We start from the raw sequence: 1,429 nt of genomic DNA on the forward strand, positions 1-1,429 counted from the left end.
CAATTATGCTATTAATTAAAAAATTTGATTTTAATAATAGATAATAGATATTGCAATACATTTTAATAAAATATTTTTAATCTAAGTAAATGAATTAAAAGTAAACATTTAGTTAGAAACAAGAGAAGCACTACATTCTGCATCTTACTATTTTTTCTTAAGGTTGTGCTAAATAATCAATACAATAAAGGGTGGAAATACTATTGTCATTATTGTGGTTGAAAGGAGAGTGACGGGGGCGGCTAACATATTAAGGGTTGAACTTTGAACACGAGTATGGCCAAATGTAGGGGTGTGCATGGCCGGGTGAAATCGGGTTTGATGTGATTCAGACTCGCTCCAAAATATATATCGGACCTATTTATTAGACCCGAATCCAACCTTAGATCCGATGAAATCTATACACTTTTGGGTCACGATTATACCGGGTAAAAATCGGGTGAAAACCGAGCCGTTAACACTACATTATCTTGATACCTTCTTATAAGCTAGCATGTAAAAATATCCAAATTTCCAAGACTCCGACCATTATTTGACATGGTAAAATTCACTTAGAAAAATATAACAAGAACCAACTCTTTTCTAAAATTAAAGCATAACGATAATCAATACTAATATTGTCTAATAACACCAAATATTTAAATCAATATAAGTAACACAATATTATACATTAGTCTAAAATCTTATGCATTTTAAACATAAAACATTAACTTATAGTCTTATAATAACTAATAACACAAAATATTAAGACTTACAATACTTAAATTCCACATAAGAATAGCCATCATCCATCACTAATAACACAAAATATTAATTGTGTATGATGACCGAGCCGACTTCAGGTGGCCCGAGACATGACCTGGACCGACCTGAAATAATGACCGAGTCTATTTTTGAGACCCTTACCTAACCCTAAACCCAGTAAAATCACACCAAAATAGCCTCTAAAGTGTTCGGAATCGGACCGGATCTTCGGATCGGACAGGGCCATGCACACCCCTAGCCAAACAATAGCTATGGTGAGGACATATATGTATTGGTAATTTATATATAATATATTATAAAATACATTAATATTTTTAAAATTATTTTTGTTAGCCTTATAAATTTATAGATACTGTGTTTTGATAATATATCCTTTTTATTAATATAAGTTGGCTGCTCCTTGTTTAACACGTATGCGACTATTCGCTATTCGACCTAGCTAGCTCCATCTAGTAGCACAATTGATTAATTCATGCAATTATACAAAGCAAGTCGTTTCAATTAATTGACTGCGCTATAAGTGAACAAAATTGAGCTTCTTCAAGTTGAACAGAATGCCCTTCATCAATTCTCATATATTTGTTTCTTTGCTCCGTGATTGACGGTCACAAAATTTCTTTTAACGAAAATATTTAAAAGACAATAAAAATCAATTCTCATTACT

The sequence above is a fragment of the Arachis ipaensis genome, chromosome B03, assembly GCF_000816755.2.
Source record: "Arachis ipaensis cultivar K30076 chromosome B03, Araip1.1, whole genome shotgun sequence".
NCBI lineage: Eukaryota > Viridiplantae > Streptophyta > Magnoliopsida > Fabales > Fabaceae > Arachis > Arachis ipaensis.